The following is a 20,731-nucleotide window of genomic DNA, read 5'->3' on the forward strand; positions in this document are numbered from 1 at the left end:
GTGGCTGTATTTGTCATATTAGCATGACAGTTTCCCAGTCAGTGCCGCCTGAGGGCTTGAAGGTCACGCACATTCAACAGTGGTTTCCAACCTCGCCCTTTATGCACTGTGATGTCTCCAAATTCCCTAAAACTTTTCAAAATGTTATGTACTGTTGTTTTTGAAAGAGCTAAATTCTCTGTAATCTTGCATTGAGGATTTTTTTTTTTTAATAACTAGCAATTCTCTCACAAATTTTGGCACAAAGAGTGAGCCACAACCCATCCTTGCTTGCAAAGGCTGGTGCTTTTGGTGCTGCTCCTTTTATACCCAATCATGTGACCCATTAAGCTCCTTATTGTGAAATCTTCCAAAATGGTGTTACTTGAATATCCTATAAACTTTTCAGTCTTATTTTGCCTCCTTCCCAACTTTTTTTTTAATGTGTTGCAGGTATCAAATTCAAACTTAATTTATATTTTCAAAATAGAATTAATTTGGGGCAGCACGGTGGTGTAGTGGTTACCGCTGTCGGCTCACAGCAAGAAGGTCCGGGTTCGAGCCCCGTGGCTGGCAAGGGCCTTTCTGTGCGGAGTTTGCATGTTCTCCACATGGGTTTCCTCTGGGTGCTCCGGTTTCCCCCACAGTTCAAAGACATGCAGGTTAGGTTAACTGGTGACTCTAAATTGACCGTAGGTGTGAATGTGAGTGTGAATGGTTGTCTGTGTCTATGTGTCAGCCCTGTGATGACCTGGCGACTTGTCCAGGGTGTACCCCGCCTTTCACCCGTAGTCAGCTGGGATAGGCTCCAGCTTGCCTACGACCCTGTAGAACAGGATAAAGCGGTTACAGATAATGAGATGAGATGAGAATTAAGTTGGTCAGTAAAACTTGAAAATATTTTCTTTGTGCTTTTATCAGTTAACTAAAGATACACGTGAATTAACAAATCATATTTTTGTTTTTATTGCATTTTGGAAAATATTCCTGCTTTTCTGGAAATGAGGTTTGAATTTTTAAAAAATATATGAAAAATGTTACAACTGACCCCCTTCTATAAAACGGTTAATGCAACAAAATGTCAAACAATATTATACAAATATGATGAATATCATTTGCCATTCAATATTGGTAAATGGTTTCCATTTATGATCAACAACATCTTGTATCAGTTGTAGCACTACAGGATTTGCATCAACTGTGTTATGTAGAGTAAATATTATTAAAAACTATAAACTCACTCAGTACAGTGTGTGACTATTTGCCATTGCGCTGTTTCCTGTGGGTGTCTTTCTTATTCAGGTCTGAGAATAAGGTGCAGTATCATTTGCTGTTTATAAGAGCTTATAACTCTTCTGACTGAGATCCAGTTCATCCCACTGATGATTAGAGCATTCTGGGTCTTGTGTCCGAAACTGCAAGATCGACTTTAAATGATTCCAGAAGTGAAACATTATTTTCAGTTCAGAAGAGTGAAATTCATAACTGGATAAATTTGTACCAAAATTACAGTTAATGCTCAGTGCTTAAACATAAGTAAGTGCCGTGTGCTGCTTCTGATGTAACTGAGGAGTGTAACAGGTCATAATGTGCCTCTCGAAAACTCCTCCTATTAAGGAAGTGCCAAGTCTGACACGACTGAAGTCCTTCATTTACAGCCTGCAGTGTTCTGCTCTGGTGAGTTGAGATTTATTCTCAGTTTATGGAGAAATCCGAGTCTCATTTTCAGCACCGTGAAAGGAAGTGATGATTAACTGAACCTACAAAGTCATCTATTTAGCTTTAAAGAAACCTGAAATCAGGGTGTGATTACTTTTCACAGAAGTGAAAGTGAAACTCTGAGCATTCGGACGAGAGAGAACAACAGCAGCAAACACAATGGCTTCTAAGTTTTCAGAGGAGGATTTCTCCTGTCCTGTGTGCTGTGAAATCTTCAAGGATCCTGTTGTTCTGCACTGCAGTCACAGTGTGTGTAAAGTGTGTTTGCAGCAGTTCTGGGAGACCAAAGGATCCAGAGAATGTCCTGTTTGTAGGAGGAAGTCATCTATGGAGTCTCCTCCCGTAAGTCTGGCCTTAAAGAACCTGTGTGAGACTTTCTTACAGGAGAGAAGTCAGAGATCTTCATCAGGGTCTGAAACAGTCTGCAGTCTGCACAGTGAGAAACTCAAACTCTTCTGTCTGGATCATCAACAGCCGGTGTGTGTGGTGTGTCGAGATTCAAGAAAACACACCAACCACAAATTCTGCCCCATTGATGAGGCAGTAACAGACTGTAAGGTAAATAAAATGGACATATGAACTCATGGGTCACATGTGAACAAATGCTGTTGTTCATAACTATGACAATTACTTTGTAATCAATTTAGTTCATCTGAGTTCAAATAATATAAAAAACACAGAGACTCCATGCAGCGTGTTAATTTATTTCAGGAGAAGCTCAAAACTGCACTGAAGCCCCTACAGGAGAAACTGAAGATACTTAAAGAATGTAAACTGAAATGGAGTCAGACTGCAGAACACATAAAGGTTAGAATCAATAACATGAGTTTGATATTATAATTATATTTTGTTTCATTGCATATTCAGTGATGTTTCATTTGATTTTCTCTTCACTGCAGATTCAGGCCCAACACACAGAGCGTCAGATTAAGGAGGAGTTTGAGAAGCTTCACCAGTTTCTACGAGATGAAGAGGCAGTCAGGATCACTGCACTGAGAGAGGAAGAGGAGCAGAAGAGTCAGATGATGAAGGAGAAGATTGAGAAGCTGAGCAAAGACATATCATCTCTTTCAGACACAATCGGAGCCGTAGAAGAGGAGATGAGAGCTGAAGATGTTTCATTCTTAGAAGTGAGGGTCATTTAGTCAGTATTTATACTGTGAGAAAGTAAAACTTCTTTCCATCACCAGAAACGTCACATTTCAGTGGTGAAAAAATGTAAATCATATCCACTGATACTTGCTTTGTTGTTTTACAGAACTACGAGGCCACAGCGAAAAGGTGAGTGATGTGCTTCCTGTCTCTCTCATTCTCTGTGTTTCTGAATCCAAACCCACAGCAACACTGACTCCTGAATGTTTTTGCAGAGCCCAGAGCACACTGCAGCATCCAGAGGAGCTTTCAGGAGCACTGATCCATGTGGCAAAACATCTGGCCAACCTGCAGTTCAGAGTCTGGGAGAAGATGCAGTACACCGTCCAATACAGTAAGACAATGGCTTAGGTTTGGTATTAACATTGGTGGGGACATAAACCCAATGCCAATCCCCACTGGCGCCAACTTCAGGTCAACATAATAGAGTCGCAATATTTTGCTCTGTTGTGTTCCACCAAAAGAGTATCCATTATCTCTCCAAAGTCCAGACTTTTAAAATTTGAAGTTCAGAACTGTAATAATTCATGAATAATAATAATAATAATAATATGCAGTTCATTGGGCAGCATGGTGGTGTAGTGGTTCGCACTGTCGCTTCACAGCAGGAAGGTCCTGGGTTCAAGTCCAGCAGCCGGCGGGGGCCTTTCTGTGTGTTGTGTGCATGTTCTCCCCGTGTCTGCGTGGGTTTCCTCTGGGTGCTCAAGTTTTCTCCCACAGTCTAAAGACATGCAGGTTAGGCTAATTGGTGGCTCTAAATGGACCGTAGGTGTGAATGTGAGTGTGAATGGTTGTTTGTCTCTGTGTCAGCCCTGTAGAACAGGATAAGCGGCTACAGATAATGGATGGATGGATGCAATTCATTTGATTAATTGCAAATCTTGCTTGTGATGATTAACTCATTCTACCAATTTGCAAATGTGTTTCACAAGTGAATAACGCATTGACTGTCGGGAGGGTGTATGTTCCTTTCCCTCATAAATGGAAGTAAAACACATCCGGAGCCTTAAACACTGCGTTCCATGAGGCTGGCAGGGGGAGTCGGCTCTCTTCTGTGGGATCTTCCACTAGTTTTAGAATGCTAGTTTAAGCTGATATGTGATTGATCTAACGGTAAAACAGGACAAGGGCTCTAGAACAGGGCTTTTCAAAGTGTGGGGCACGCCTCCCCTAGGGGGCGCCAGAGTTCTTCAGGGGGGCGCAACGTGAGGAAAAATAAACCAGAATGAGTTACTATTGCGGACATTTAGCGAACTTCAGCTAGCCTTTGCCAGAGACAAAATGGATCGATTTTTAGTACCTAAAGCTACAGTGAATGAGGAGACAGAGTCTGGGCCAAGCAAAAAAAGAAGGAAGTATGACCACGATTATTTAAAGTTTGGATTTTCATGGACTGGATCTGAAGATGCTCCACTGCCACAGTGTGTTGTCTGCCAAGAGGTGCTAGCTAACGATGCTATGAGATGTTTAAAATGTGTAAAACAAGATGTTTTTAAAAAAGCACAGATGTTTAAAATGTGTAAAAAAAAAAAAGATGTTTTAAAAAAGCACAGATGTTTAAAATGTGTAAAAAGGTTTTAAAAAGCACAGATGTTTTAAAAGGTGTAAAAAAAGAGGTTTTAAAAAAGCTCATATGTTTAAAATAAAAAAATAAAAATGTGTACAACAACCATTATTTTTTTAAATACGAATGGAACATTAAGTATCTGGGATAGGCTCCAGCTTGCCTGCGACCCTGTAGAACAGGATAAAGCGGCTAGAGATAATGAGATGAGATGAGACATTAGGGGAGAGCGGGGTAAGATGAGCCACTTTTTACATTTTTCATCATAACTACATGTTAAAGCCATTTTTGCTTCCAGTCTACACACCATACCAAATTTCAAAGTGTACTGTTACTATCTGAGCAAAACATAATTGATAAGTTTTTATGGTTAGAGTGATATTACCTCTTGAAAAAAAAAATGTCAAGTGGCTCAACTTACCCCATGCACGGGGTAAGATGAGCCACTGTGTGGGGTAAATTGAGCCAACACAAAACATGTTAGGTTAACAAAGTAAACAACTTTTATTATTAGAAATGCAATCAATGAATCAAGTCAAGTCAATCAAGTGGGGGATAGGGCCGTTGCATAGAGAAGGGGAGATGAAGAGAGAGGTGATAGAACGAGATGGGATAGGGAGGGATAGATAGATGGATAGAGAGAGAGATATGCGTAGATAGATAGAAAGAGGGATGGTTAGAGAGGGAATGAGAGATATACTATATTATAGAAATTACTAAAACAGTAGAACAGTGCCAAAAGAATCTTATTTCTTTCAGTAGGTTAAAACATTGCTAAAACATGCAGCAATCATTCCATCAATCATTCAATCATTTCATCATTATTCAATGTTCCAAGCGTTCAAATGGCAAGGGAACACCATTTGCCTCTCCCTCCGTGCTGTCCCCCCAACAGTAAAGGGGCGGGGCAATTTTTTCACAATATCCTGTCTTGACAGGACAGCCTCATCTTTCTCTTTGAAGACAAAGGTTGGCTTTCTTGCAGAGCCATGGCATGACCGGCTTCTTTTGAGAAATCTTGCCTCTATTTCGAAGACATCCAATTTGATTATCTGGCCAATGAAGAAATGCACTTTCTTCTTCCCTGTGTATTTTGCCACAACATAATCCCCCACATCTAACAACTGGTCTTCCTCATCTGATGTCATATATATATATATATATATATATATATATATATATATATATATATATATATATATATATGTTGTTGTCATATATGACCAGTAAATGTGAAAACTTAAGTGTCATCCATATTGGGTAAGCTCAGCCACCAATGGGGTAAGTTGAGCCAGTGGCTCAACTTGCCCCACATCTAATGGCTCATCTTACCCCATGGCCACCATTTTGTAGAAAAATGCTAATAAAGGGGATTAGGCTAATCAAAATTATTTTTATTAGCATTCATATCATAGCTTAGAAAGCCACTAACTTAACCCTAATGTGTCTAAATATTATTCTACTTTTGTCTTCTCTAAATCATCTTCACTGTGGACAAACATGGAATTGACTTAGAAAGCACAAAAACACATTTTTATAAATATGCTCTCACCTAGTTTGACATGTGGTGCTCCTCTCCACAAGTGTAAGTAAATGGTCCCGCCCCCCTTTGAATGTGGTCACATGGTCACATTTGTTTACTGTTTCTCAGAAACAGGGGGTGGCTCATCTTACCCCTCTCTCCCCTAAGTATAGCAACAATAAAAATTGTGTGTGGGGGGGCTGTTGTTTATTTGCTCTGTGAGGGGGGTCTGACTCTCCCACACTCTGAAACCCCTGCTCTAGAACCTTTTTAATATGTTGAAAGGCTACAATTTTACTTGGCAACAGAATGTATCTGAATTCTGATTGGTTGTTATATCTGAATTCTGATTGGCTGTTGTAATATTATTGCCCTTCTGTTGTCTTGAGCCCAGAGCGGAGGGGGGAGGGGGAGGAGGGAGTGACAGGGTTCTACAGAGAAAAGTTTTTGCCCCCGCTTTCAAATGAAGCCCCTCGAGAACCAATCAGTTCAGTGTGTTCTCGGTATGGGACGTTTTCAAAAGAGAGGCGGGAGGAACCAAACATTTCTGATCCAGAAGGCGGAGGCTGTTTTACTTATTACGTGAAAATGTTTGAGAGCGAATATTCATGAGTGAATTTTGCATGCTGTTTCTCCCAGTGGAAACCTACAGGAACCATTTGTGTACCGCCATTTTTTTTCCTTCAATCAGAAATATCGGTCGGGACACGCCCATACCGTCCATACCCAATTCTACACCTCTGCAGTAAGACTCTTAATTCTGTGTGTGTGTGTTTTCAGCACCTGTAACTCTGGACCCCAACACTGCTCATCCTGAACTCATTGTATCTGATGATCTGAAAAGTGTGAGACGCAGCGATGAGGAACAGAAACTTCCTGATAATCCAGAGAGATTTGATAAATATCTGTGTATCCTGGGATCTGAGGGCTTTAACTCAGGGACACACTGCTGGGATGTGGAAGTTGGAGACTGTACAGTGTGGTTTGTGGGTGTGATGACAGAATCTGCTCAGAGGAAGGGGGAGATATTCTCCAGAAGTGGAATCTGGTATGTGCGGTATTATGGTGATAAATATTGCGCAGTTTCTACACCACATCCAGTCACTCAGCTCTCAGTAGCACAGAAACTCCAGAGGATCAGAGTGAAGCTGGACTGGGACAGAGGAAAACTGTCATTCTCCGACCCTCTCACTAACACACACTTACACACTTTCACACACACATTTACTGATAAATTACTGCCATTCCTAGGTGTTATTGGTTCCCTAAAGATCCTCCCACTTGAGTGCTCTGTAAGAGTGAATCAGATCAGTTAGCATTGATGTTGTTTTATTCCAGTTAATTAATAAAATACTGCAGATTAAAAGATTAGTGTTCTTTGTGTAAGTCTTTTTTCCCCCTTTTGGAAACTCTGAAGCGCACACTGTGATTTTTTTCAAGGGGATAAACTCAAAATATTGACAGAATATCTTGAAATAATGAATTAACTCAAATAATAAAATATCTTAAAATATATTATGATATATTTTAAAAGTATGAGGAAGTCAAAATAATAAGTGAAATAATGACACACTGTCTTGAAATAGCAAGGTATTAACTCAAAATAATGACTTAGCATTTAATTAAAATCACAAAAGTGTGTTTAAATGCAGAATGAGCTGAAAATAATTTTATTTATGTTTTAAATAGTTTAAATAAACTGAGAATTTGTTTCTTAGTTTATTCTCAGTAAATATGTCTTTACTGTATTTGTACTTGTTTGCATTTGCTGTTGATCTTGGATTAAGTGTGTGTGTGTGTGTGTGTGTGTGTGTGTGAAACTGTGCAGTGGAGGAGAATTCAAGCTCTAAGGCCAAGTTTACATTAGACCGTATCTGTCTCGTTTTCTTCGCGGATGCACTGTCCGTTCACATTAAAACGCCGGGAAACGGGAATCCGCCAGAGCCCACGTATTCAATCCAGTTCGTGTCTGATCCGGTGCTGTGTAAACATTGAGAAACGAGGATACGCTGTGTTGAGCTCTAGCTGACGTCGTCATTGGACAACGTCACTGTGACATCCACCTTCCTGATTCGCTGGCGTTGGGATCACACACACAGCGTCTCAGTCCCGAATCACTGCTCGTGCGCTTCACTCGCGCGCTCTGTGAGTTGCACAGGGCCGGAGTGCGCACCCTCCAGAGGGTACTCGCTGTTCAGGGCGGAGTGATTTGGAGCGCAGGAGGAAGCGCTGAGCTGCACTGAGGTTTATGTACACATTTCAACCTCCTTCAGGCGCTTAAACTCAGTGAGAACATGAACATCACAGCCAGGTGTGTTTATCTGCTGGAGAAGGTGTTCGCTTGCCATCCTTCCACTTGCAAGTGGTGAGTGACTTGCGCATGCCCGATATGCACTGGGATCATGTGACGTGCCGTCTAATTAGTCATGTGATTAGCGTATCCGTGTATTGGCGTTGCTGTGTGCACACGAATCGTTTTAAAAACGTTAATCTGATGATCCACTGATTCGAAGTAATGTAAACAGGGCCTAAGGCCAAGTTTACATTAGACCATATCTGTCTCATTTTCTTCGCGGATGCACTGTCCGTTTACATTAAACCGCCTGGAAACGCCGGGAAACAGGAATCCGCCAGGGTCCACGTATTCAATCCAGATCGTGTCTGGTCCGGTGTTGTGTAAACATTGAGAATACGCGGATACGCTGTGCTGAGCTCTAGCTGGCATCGTCATTGGACAACGTCACTGTGACATCCACCTTCCTGATTCGCTGGCGTTGGTCATGTGACGCGACTGCTGAAAAACGGCGTGGACTTCCGCCTTGTATCGCCTTTCATTAAAGAGTATAAAAGTATGAAAAATACTGCAAATACTGATGCAAATACTGCCCATTGTGTAGTTATGATTGTCTTTAGGCTTGCCATCCTTCCACTTGCAAGTGGTAAGTGATATGCGCTGGGATCACACACACAGCGGCTCGGTCCCGAATCACTGCTTGTGCACTTCACTTGCGCGCTCTGTGAGCTGCGCAGGGCCGGAGTGCACACCCTCCAGAGGGCACTCGCTGTTCAGGGCGGAGTGATTTGGAGCGCAGGATGCCTGCGGAGCCAAGCGCACCCATGTATTGGTGTTGCTGTGTGCATGCTAATCGTGTATTGGTGTTGCTGTGTGCACGCTAATCGTTTTAAAAACGTTAATCTGATGATCCGCTGATACGGTCTAATGTAAACCCCACCTAAGTTTCCCTCCACCAGCAGTTTGTGGTTTTGTAAAGATCAGATGGATTTGTATGTTAATGCTGCATTAGGTGATGATTCACAAGTTCAAATCAATTCTGAGTGAAATAAATTCACTTTGTTCATTCTGATATTAAACACTGTTAATCTGCATAATGGGACAATTAAAATATGCACAAATAAATATATCTGTAATCTGTGTCATGTTTATTATTAACAGTTAAAATGTTCATGATGTGCACAGTTATATATTTGTACAGATGTGTGCAGTGGTGGTTGTTATTTACATGATTAGTATCAGGGATGTGTTCAGTTTAATGTGTGTGTAAGTGATCACTGAGAGGATGTGGAAGAGAGAGAGGCAGGTGAGAGAGTCAGTCATTAAAGGTGTTAAAAGCAACAATTTTCTCAATGTTCTCTATCGTCATTTAACCACAAGTTATATTTAACTCATCCATTATCCCTGGCTGCTGTATCATATGGGTTAAAACATGACAAGATCTGTCTCGTCTATAATAAATAAAAATTAAACATTTAGGCCTAGGTATTTTATTTTTGTCCCATGTCTTCCCACTACACAGTGTTCCAATTTTTTTGGAATTGGGGTTGTATTATTATTACAAAGCTTTGTTAAATGCTTGATTCTGATTGGTTTACAGTCTGTTTTTTCTTTATTACAAACTGTTGTTATAGACCACGACATTACCAGAAGCAATAAAATCATTTTACAACAATATTTTGTGTCAGATGTTGAGTTCTTTAGTACGTCACTGTATAATAAATGGGATAATGTATAGTGAGCCGATTCTTATCGCAAAATAAAAGCCCTTCAGGGTGATTCAAGACCTTCTCTGCTTTGTGTTGGACTCCTGCATCACCCTGTCAGGGTGTATTTCATGATAATAACCAGCTTACTGTACATTATCGCTCACTCATTTACATGAACATAATGATCCTTGGCCTAAACTAACCTGGAGCCATGGGTTCTTTGCAAACGATCACTAACAATGCAAAAGTGCTGATGGTTTGTGCTGCTTACGGCTGTTCTAATAGATCAACCCTGGGGGGAAAAAAGAAAAACAAGGGCTACAGAAATGGACAAAGTTTCCCATCCAGCTACCTCTGCTAAACAAACGAGCGCTGTGTCTTTTTCGAGACCATTATTGAGTACGAACACGATCCAGTTTTCCTCTTACAGTTCATGTTTGAATTTTACCAAAAGGTCTGTTTTGTGTGCCAGGCTTATGGACTTTCTGGATTTATATATTTATTTATTTTTTGAATGTAAGATCAGAGATCTTGATTTGCAGCACAGCTCATGACAACAATCATGATGACCGTGAAATGTTTGAAGAGAAACAGAGATCATCAGTGTGTTTAAACTGTGAAACCTTTTAAAGATTGACTTGGAAGCCTGATGGACAGGTGTTTAATTGTCCAAATACTTTTGGGGGCCTTGCATAAGATTCCACAACCATCCCCGAGTGGGACTAGTTGGACAGATACTGTGGGTTTTTCCCTATCTTTCAATTCAATTTAGGACTGTAAGTAGATTTTTATGAGGAACACTAATTTTGAAGCTGTACTGCCTTTCAGATTTTTCAAGTTTAGGTCATAAAAAGAATTTTCCCCTGACACCCAATTATTTTTTGTTTAATGGAGCAGACGCTACTGAATTCAAATCACAGACTTCCAATTTTATTAGGTTTTTACACAGAACAATGAATGAATTAAGGGCCATGTGGCGCAAAATTTTCCGCTATTTTTTCCTGCTTCACCATGACCCAATTCAAGATACTACATCATGCATCATGTGGTGGGCTTTCCCCGGTTGTGCAAGGCATTATGGGATACAAATTTGAAACAGGAGAGAAAAATGGAGGATGTGAGTGTGCGAATGAAATGTGAAAGACCTACTACAGTAACGGGAAGCGAGAAGAAAAGACGTTTTGTTGCGAAGGAAAGGAAACTCAGGACCAAACTAATAAATATCGGCGGTCAGCGAACACTTCGGTGTGATCAGCTGTTTGTTTAGTGACAGAATGATGGAACTGTCAGTGTACAGTCAAACATAAACCTGTAAATGGCAGTAATGCAACGCTGTGGATGCCAGCTGTCATAAAACCCCAAAGAAGAAGCAGGTAAACCTGCGCATGCGCACACAGACTTCCTCTGTCGGCTTGACTGCACGAAGTGAGCGATTTCATGCGCATTATTTGCTCAGGAATCCCCTCAAATCACTTCCCAGCCATAGAATGGCCTGGCTTTTTTTATCCCCAGCTGGCTGAAAGGCCCAAAGAGGGATTATGTCGGGGCAAAATTCTTCTGTCTGTCCATCTGTCTGTCCCGGAAAGGGTTCTCACCTTCTGCAATCAACTCCTCTCACAAGTTTTGGAGAAATTTCACAAAACTTGGCAAAAGGCTTTGTTATAGGACAGTAATACGCATATTAAAATTTAATTTGCAATATTTTGTCGCGGGGGATATTGTCCTCTCAGAACACCCTTGTTTCGATATTACAGAAATAAACATACATCACAATGACCAAATTTCAGCAGGAACTAAACTTCACCGATTCTATGAAATCGAAAGGCCGTCTACTTTTAAATTCATCTGGAGGGCCGGATTATAATCTTCATCAAACTGGTCATACGTTCAACACCCTGCCTTCTGTGAAATGGGATATGAGAGAATGAACTTGGTGCTGCTGTGATTTCACACTTGAGTGAACAGCAGTGTGTCAGAAAGCTGTCTCTTTCTTTTTCTCTTCATCATGTTGGCTTTGGGCCTTAAAATATACAATTCTGTGCAAAAGTCTTAGGCACATGTAAAGAAATGCTGTAGACTAAAAATGGTTTAAAAATAATGACATGAAATGTTTCAACATTAAAAAAATACTATAAACAATAAGCCATAAGCCATAATAAATGAAACAAAGTCAATATTTGGTGTGAGATGACCCTTTGCTTAAAAAAAAATAGTAGTCTCAGGCACAATAAGTGCAGTTTTATGCGGAAATGAGCTGTAGGTTTTACTGAGCATCTTACAGAACCAGCCACAGTTCTTCTGGACACTTTGACTCTCACACTCGCGTCTTCATTTTGCACCAAAACCCAGCAGCCTTCATTATGTTTTCTTTTTTCATCTGGAAAGTGCTCTTTTCTGTAATATGCTGCTCAGAAACTATTTTTTTCTGTACTGATTAGGTGATCACGTGAACCAAATCTTATTTAATGTGGAAAAGTATAAAAACCACTGCTGTGATCATCACTATTCTTTTGCAATAGGACCAGTTTGGATGGTGAAAACAGTGCTTGTCGTACCTTAAATTTAATTGGAATACAAAAATATCTATGTATCATGCCAAAAGAGTGAAAAAGAAAAGTTTTGAGTGAAGAAAAGAAGGGTTCCAATTCTAGCTTTACTGGCAGAGAGATACAGTGAGTGTCAGGTTGTTTCCATCCTCAAAATTTCAAAGATAGCAGTTCATAAGAACAAGGTCAAACAGCAGACATTGGGGACAACAAATTTACAGACTGGCAGAGGGTGAAAACGACTGTCCATTGACCAGGATGATCATCAGCTCCTTCGAGTGTCACTCAACAACCATAGGATGACATGAAGTGACCTGCAAAAAGAATGGCATATGGCAGCTGGGGTTAAATGCATGGCAAGGACTGTTTGATATAGGCTCCTCCAGGAGGGGTTGAAGTCATGCAAAGCGAGAAAAAAGCCCTTCATCAAAGAAGAGCCAGGCTGAGGTTTGCTAAAGACCATAAGGATTGGACCATGAAGGACTGGAGTAAGGTCATCTTCTTTGATGAGTCCATGTTTCATCTTTTCCCATCACCTAGTCATCTAGTGGTTAGATGGAGACCTTGAGAAACTTACAAGCCACTTTGTCTCATACCCATTGTGAAATTTGGTGGATGATCAGTGATGATCTGGGGGTGCTTCAGCAAGGCTGGAATGGGGCAGATTTTTGTTTGTGAAGGACACATGAATCAAGCCATGTACAAAGTTATCCTGGAAGAAAACTTGCTTCCTTCTGCTCTGGCAATGTTCCCTAACTCTGAGGATTGGGTTTTCCATTAGGGGAATGCTCCATGCCGTACAGCCAGGTCAAACAAGGTGTAGATGGAAGACCACAACGGCCAGCCCAATCTCCAGACCTGAACCCCACTGAAAACCTCTGGAATGTGATCAAGAGGACGATGGATGGTCACAAGCCATCAAACAAAGCTGAGATGATCGAATTTTTGCACCAGGAGTGGCATAAAGTCACCCAAGAGCAATGTGAAAGACTGGTGGAGAGCATGCCAAGAGGTCTGAAAGTTATGGAGTGTGGAGGACGGCCCCATATGGACAGTCGAAAGTCGTATTTGGAAGACAGCTCTGGACACTTACAGTAATACATTTATGTCTGAGGACGACAGCTGACTTGCTAACTTTAGGACTGCAGTTGATAGTCATGAACAGTTTTGCACTCAAGTTTCCATCAATGAACAGTTTATAACTTCAACAAAACAGACTTCATGTTAAAACTATAATGATTTTCCTGGTAACACAGTTATACTTTGTGTCTATATAGGACACATTTAAAGGAGCAAATTATTTATAATCACGCTATCTGTTATCATCCGAATGAGGATGGGTTCCCTTTTGAGTCTGGTTCCTCTTGAGGTTTCTTCCTTGTGTCGCCTGAGGGAGCTTTTCCTTGCCACCATTGCTACAGGCTTGCTCATTGGGGATAAAGCAGGGATAACTTTGGGATAAAATCAGCTTATGTTTAAAGTCTTTAATTTTCTGTAAAGCTGCTTTGCGACAATGTCTGTTGTTCAAAGTGCTCTATAAATAAACTTGACTATGATTAAATGCTAGTTATTCCACCAAATATTGATTTCTGAACTCATCCTAAGTTCAAACATTAGTATTGTGTTGTATAAAATTGAATATGATCTTGATTTCTCTGATCTGAATACACTTAATCCTTTTGGTTATTTTGACCAGTTGTCATTTTCTACAATTAAATGCTCCAAGTGGCAGTATTTTTATGTGGAGTTTTGAGGAAATGTTGTCAGTAGTTTACAGAACAAAACAAAAATATTCATGTTCCTTAAACACATATTGATAAATAGTAAAACCAGAGAAACCGATAATTTTGCAGTGGCTTCTTAAAATTTTCCAGAGCTGTGTATACCCTTATCAAAAAGAAGCAGACTTCAAGTTCATTTTATTAAGTATACTTAAGTTAAAGTATATTTCCTTAAGTATACTTTTGTGTTCCAAGTATACAGATATCAATGTACTTACAGTATACTTGTAAGTAAACTAATCTAATACTTCTTGGGACTAAATTGGCCCACTTTTAGTTGATAAAGTATACGTTATGTCTAAGAGAAGTAAACCTTGAGTATACAACTAGTATTTTTAATTTTGTACTGTAAGTATACCACAAGTAAACTTATATACTAATAGTTTACTAGTTCTATACTTGCAGTTCACTCTTTAGTTTACCAAAGCATACTTCATAGTATACTGGAAATATACTATGAGTTACTTGTTTTATACTTCTAGTCCACTTTTTAGTTTATAAAAGTATACTTTATAGCATACTGGAAATATACTATTAGTTACTGGTTATATACATCAAGTCCACGTTTTAGTTTTGAAGTATACTGCAATTACCCTTCTAGGTATACTATTAGTTTTCGCGCCCTAACCCTTACCTCATGCACACTACCAGTAGACAACTTAAGTGTTTTGTACCTTAAGTTACAATGAAGTTATAAAGGTAAGAATTCACAAAATAACAACAGATACTCAGGATTAAGAACATATTCATTTTCTTTAAAAAAATCAAAATTTAAAGCAACATTGTATTAAATGCCAAAGTAAAAAACATGGCAATGATGACTGAAATTGACATCCAAGCTCTAAAGAAAAATAAATAAATAAATAAATAAATAAATAAATAAATTATCCCACTCCTGAGAAATAATAATAATAAAAAAACCTTTGATGAAATTTGACTTGTTTTTGATGAAATTGTAAAAATTCAGATGTATTTCGGTGATGGTGTATAATGACAGCCAGTATGATTCAAGTCTGTCTCAATGTTCTCACCTTTGTTTTCAAATTTGTTGGCAAATAAAATAAGAGAAGTGTTTATCTGTCTCTTTGTGGGTTAAAAACACTATACAGTACAGGCTACATAAAAGATAAGTTTAAGTTCCAACACTGTTTACTCTTAAGCTATTCCACGCCAGTGCTGACCACGAACTTACGGTACATGTAGGTTTACAACCCCGATTCTAAAAAAGTTGGGACAAAGCACAAATTGTAAATAAAAACAGAATGCAATAATTTACAAATCTCAAAAACTGATATTGTATTCACAATAGGACATAGACAACATATCAAATGTCGAAAGTGAGACATTTTGAAATTTCATGCCAAATATTGGCTCATTTGAAATTTCATGACAGCAACACATCTCAAAAAAGTTGGGACAGGGGCAATAAGAGGCTGGAAAAGTTAAAGGTACAAAAAAGGAACAGCTGGAGGACCAAATTGCAACTCATTAGGTCAATTGGCAATAGGTCATTAACATGACTGGGTATAAAAAGAGCATCTTGGAGTGGCAGCGGCTCTCAGAAGTAAAGATAGGAAGAGGATCACCAATCCCCCTAATTCTGTGCCGACAAATAGTGGAGCAATATCAGAAAGGAGTTCGACAGTGTAAAATTGCAAAGAGTTTGAACATATCATCATCTACAGTGCATAATATCATCAAAAGATTCAGAGAATCTGGAAGAATCTCTGTGCGTAAGGGTCAAGGCCGGAAAACCATACTGGGTGTCCATGATCTTCAGGCCCTTAGACGGCACTGCATCACATACAGGCATGCTTCTGTATTGGAAATCACAAAATGGGCTCAGGAATATTTCCAGAGAACATTATCTGTGAACACAATTCACCGTGCCATCCACCGTTGCCAGCTAAAACTCTATAGTTCAAAGAAGAAGCCGTATCTAAACATGATCCAGAAGCGCAGATGTCTTCTCTGGGCCAAGGCTCATTTAAAATGGACTGTGGCAAAGTGGAAAACTGTTCTGTGGTCAGACGAATCAAAATTTGAAGTTCTTTATGGAAATCAGGGACAACGTGTCATTCGGACTAAAGAGGAGAAGGACGACCCAAGTTTTTATCAGCGCTCAGTTCAGAAGCCTGCATCTCTGATGGTATGGGGTTGCATAAGTGCATGTGGCATGGGCAGCTTACACATCTGGAAACACACCATCAATGCTGAAAGGTATATCCAGGTTCTAGAGCAACATATGCTCCCATCCAGACGACGTCTCTTTCAGGGAAGACCTTGCATTTTCCAACATGACAATGCCAAACCACATACTGCATCAATTACAGCATCATGGCTGCCTAGAAGAAGGGTCTGGGTACTGAACTGGCCAGCCTGCAGTCCAGATCTTTCACCCATGGAAAACATTTGGCGCATCATAAAACGGAAGATACGACAAAAAAGACCTAAGACAGTTGAGCAACTAGAATCCTACTTTAGACAAGAATGGGTTAACATTCCTCTCCCTAAACTTGAGCAACTTGTCTCCTCAGTCCCCAGACGTTTACAGACTGTTGTAAAGAGAAAAGGGGATGTCTCACAGTGGTAAACATGGCCTTGTCCCAACTTTTTTGAGATGTGTTGTTGTCATGAAATTTAAAATCACCTAATTTTTCTCTTTAAATGATACATTTTCTCAGTTTAAACATTTGATATGTCATCTATGTTCTATTCTGAATAAAATATGGAATTTTGAAACTTCCACATCATTGCATTCCATTTTTATTTACAATTTGTACTTTGTCCCAACTTTTTTGGAATCGGGGTTGTACAATATTTTTGATAAAATTGAATTTTACTTCTGGAGAAACTTTTTCTCTGGAGATTAAACATTAATTTAAATTATTAATTTAGTTTTTTTGTATGATGTAATTTTTCATCATATGAATTTTCTCAGGAAATGTATTGATTGTAATGTGTTTGTGTTAAAACTGTTCAGTTTTACTCTTAAAAATGACGCGCGTGTTCAATTGCATTGTGTTGAATCTGACTAATGCCATACTGAGTCTTCAACTCTTTGTGATAAAAACTTACAGTATTTTTTCATATGAATTTTCTCAGGAAATTTATTGATTGTAATGTGTTTGTGTTAAAACTGTTCAGTTTTGCTCTTAAATATGATGTATTATTAATTGTATGTAGATGTCTACATGAAAAGATTGGTGTAGAGTTTGTTTTGTTTCAAACATAATATAACCCTAATATAATATAACCCTAGTTTATGTTTATCCAGCATATCATTTGCAAGTCATTATTGGAATAAAACATTGAATTTTAAAACATTCATAAAGTTTGTTTTACTTCATTTTTAGTTCTCAATATTGGAGAGTAAGCCTCTAATACAATCATAAAAATTGTAGGCCCACTGCCTGTACATTAAAAAAATGTTCAGTTTCAGGGTGGGGAGGTCCTCAAATAAATAGACAGGGGCTCTATTGAAAGTCCAAACAAGAGGGGAGATAGGGGGCAGCCCTGTCTACAACCTCGATTAAAGAGAAAATAGCCAGATTGAATGTCATTAGTGGTAATACTGGCACATGGGAATGTATAAAGAAGGCGTGTCTATGATATAAAACTTTCACCAAATCCGAATTTAGCTAAGACTGCAAATAGATAGTTCCACTCAACTCGATCGAACGCCTTTTCAGCATCAATTGATATTACTACTTCAGGCGTAACTGTAGTTTCTTTTGAGTAGATTACATTTAATAGAGTTTGAATATTATAATAGAGCCAATGCCCCTTTATAAAGCCAGATTGTTCCTTAGAAATGATAGTCGGAAGGACCTTCTCAAGTCGGCGAGCCATGGCCTTTGCAAGAATCTTTGTATCTACATTCATTAAAGAGATTGATCTATAGGAGATGCAAAGATTGGGATCCTTGTCCTTTTTTAAAAGAACACTAATAGAGGCCTGTCTCAATGTAGGAGGGAGAGAACGGAGTGAGAAAGATTCAACATAAACAGAATAAAGCAATGGAGTAAATTGGCTATGAAATGCTTTAAAAAATTCGACCGGAAACCCGTCAGATCCCAGGGTTTTATTATTTTGCATGTTTTGTAAAGCTGAATTTAGTTCTTGAATAGTCAGGGCAGAGTCCAATTGATAAATCCATTCTGGATTTACGGAGGGAAACCGAAGTTCATCGAAAAACATGTGAATGTTGGCTAGACCTGGTGAAAGTTCAGACTTGTACAGGGACTTGTAAAAAGATGAAAAGACAGAGTTAATAACATCCAATTCCTCCTGGAGCTCTCCTGATCCATCCCTAATGCGAGGTATTAAACGTGAGGCTGTTTCACGACGCAACTGGTGAGATAGTAACCTACCAGCCTTGTCGCCATGTTCATAATATCTAGAACGGGAGTGAAGTAACATGCGTTCTTCTTCGTTGGTTGTGATAAGATCCAACTCAGTTTGCAAGACCCTGCGATGCTTAGAGAGATCATCAGATGGGGCAGTCGCAAGCTGTTGGTCTACTGATTCTAAACCAGTTGAAAGCTTCTGAATATTTGATATCCTTAATTTTCTTATATGTGCCGAATATGAAAATTATCTGACCTCGTAAATATGCTTTTATGGACTCCCACAGTAGTGCCCTAGAGATGGGTTCAGAATCAGAGTCGTTAAGAGTAATAAAATCCTCTATTGCACTTGTAATGAATTTATGGAACTTGTCATCTGCTAATAATAATGTGTTGAATCGCCATTGATTGGAATAGTGAGGTCTGGGGGAAATCTGAACATCTTGGGACACAGGCGCATGATCTGAAACAATAATTGGATGGTACGATACATTTGTCACTTTTGGCATAAGATTAGCATCTATGAAGAAATAATCTATGCGAGAAAATGTTTGGTGCACATGTGAATAAAAAGAGTATTGCCTATTGTATGGATTACAATAATCTCCACGGGTCAACATAGCCATTACTAGACAGGAAATTGCAAAGGGTCCTAGCCATTAATGACTGGGTTGAGCCAGGTTTAGAACAGTCTAATTGAGGATCAATAGCGCAGTTCATGTCCCCTCCAAAAATCAGAAAGCAGTCACTCAGAGAGGGTAGATTTTCAAACAACTTGTTCATAAAGCAGGGATTATCAAAATTTGGTGCATACACATTAACCAGTAGGATAGGCACCCGAAACAAAGTACCCAGAACTATCAGATATCTGCCGTCTTTGTCAGAAATGGTTTTGGTCAGTGTAAATGCAACAGATTTACCAATCAAAATGGCAACCCCTCTGGCCTTAGAGTTGAAACTAGAATGGAATACTTCAGCAACCCAGGGACATTTCAGTCTGACCTGGTCTTTGTTCCTCATGTGGGTCTCCTGCAAAAAGACAATGTCAGGCTTCAAGCGTTTTAAATGGGAGAACACCCTACACTGCTTAACAGCACCCCCTAAACCTTTAATATTCCAACTGATAAATCTTACATTTGAGCTTATAACATTAGCCATGTAAAGTATGAATTAAGATAGGAGGCAGCCAGGATCCCGACCCCGGATTCCAGGAGAAAAGAGAAAAAAAGGAGGGGAGGGGGACAAACACCCCCAAACCCGCAACCTCCCCCCATAGCACCTTCCACTACCCCATCCCCAAACGACAGGATACCAGTGCTAACTCCACAAGGAGTCATGAACCAAAAGAACAAAATCAAGGCTTTGGACCGAACAGTCATCTTCACCTCGCTCCAATACGGTTGGAGCTCCTGCAAACTTTCCTCTAAGGAATATTCAGCTGAGGACAAGGCTGAAATATTAAACAACACAAAACCAAGAACCATCTTTAAAAAAAAAAAAAAAACTTGTGCAAACAGTGGGAGTTGAGGTGCCATTTACATCAAAGTCAACAAAACATAACTACAATAGTGAAATAATATTCAGAGCTATATTGTAGATAGCGCTGTTAAAAGTCGTTTTAGCACCACCACTTTAAAAAGTAACATAACTGCAGTGGGACCTACATTCAGAACTGTGATACAATGATTTTGGAGTAGCAAACCGGTTTATTTGAGTGTTCTCACAAAAACTGCAGCTTTGCCGGGTGATGTAAACTCTCTTGTGACATCTCCTCTTGTGACCCAGAGGCGAGCTGGGTGTAGCAGCCCAAATCTTATGTCTGGAATGTCCCTGAGCTGGCGTCGGACATCATTGAAGGCTGCGCGGGCTTTTGCTGTACGCACAGTAAAATCTGGAAAAATGGAGATTGTTGAATCCTTTACTTTGATCTGCTGTTGGGCTCTGGCACATCGTAGGACATCAACACAATCTGCATAATAGTGCATACATGCTATTATTGGACGGGGACATTCACTGGGTTTTGGTTTAGGCTGAAGGGATCGGTGGGCATGGTCCACAACCGGCCCTTGCTCCAGGCAGAGAGCATCTTTAAGAAGGGTGGAAACTGTGGCTGCGTT

The 20,731-nt window shown here is 39.6% G+C and overlaps 1 protein-coding gene and 1 pseudogene across 3 annotated transcripts in view; both read left to right on the forward strand.

The window, feature by feature from the left end:
* The window catches only part of LOC132891578 (zinc-binding protein A33-like), a 134,016-nt gene that overhangs the window by 91,877 nt on the left and 21,408 nt on the right, over positions 1–20,731 (forward strand). The window lies entirely within an intron of this gene.
* On the forward strand, positions 1,691–7,521 carry LOC132891577 (E3 ubiquitin-protein ligase TRIM39-like; annotated as a pseudogene).

This window comes from Neoarius graeffei, chromosome 9 (assembly GCF_027579695.1).
Source record: "Neoarius graeffei isolate fNeoGra1 chromosome 9, fNeoGra1.pri, whole genome shotgun sequence".
Taxonomy (NCBI): Eukaryota; Metazoa; Chordata; class Actinopteri; order Siluriformes; family Ariidae; genus Neoarius; species Neoarius graeffei.